Source organism: Engraulis encrasicolus, chromosome 17 (assembly GCF_034702125.1).
Source record: "Engraulis encrasicolus isolate BLACKSEA-1 chromosome 17, IST_EnEncr_1.0, whole genome shotgun sequence".
Lineage (NCBI taxonomy): Eukaryota > Metazoa > Chordata > Actinopteri > Clupeiformes > Engraulidae > Engraulis > Engraulis encrasicolus.
Window position 1 is genome coordinate 51,690,315 of NC_085873.1, and position 335 is coordinate 51,690,649.

Below are 335 nucleotides of genomic sequence, written 5' to 3' on the forward strand. Positions count from 1 at the left end.
AGTAGTTACAGTGATGTGATGGCAGTGGCACATAATGAAACCAGACTACTGCAACAGTAAGGTCAGCCATTACACATGACACAACACAGGTGCGGACACAGGTTCTGCACTAGTCTTTTTCAAATTATTTTAGTATCGAGGATTGTGAGAAGGCTAGCTCTCCCCTTCTCACAAGGTTTTTAAAAACATTCATATACTTTGGGCATTCATGGGCAGCTGCGCAATTTGTCTGAGAAACTGTTGATGCTCCGCGATGATCGCGAGGCAAGGAGCGCACAGGAGACTTTGCAAAGCACACACACACACACACACACACACACACACACACACACACA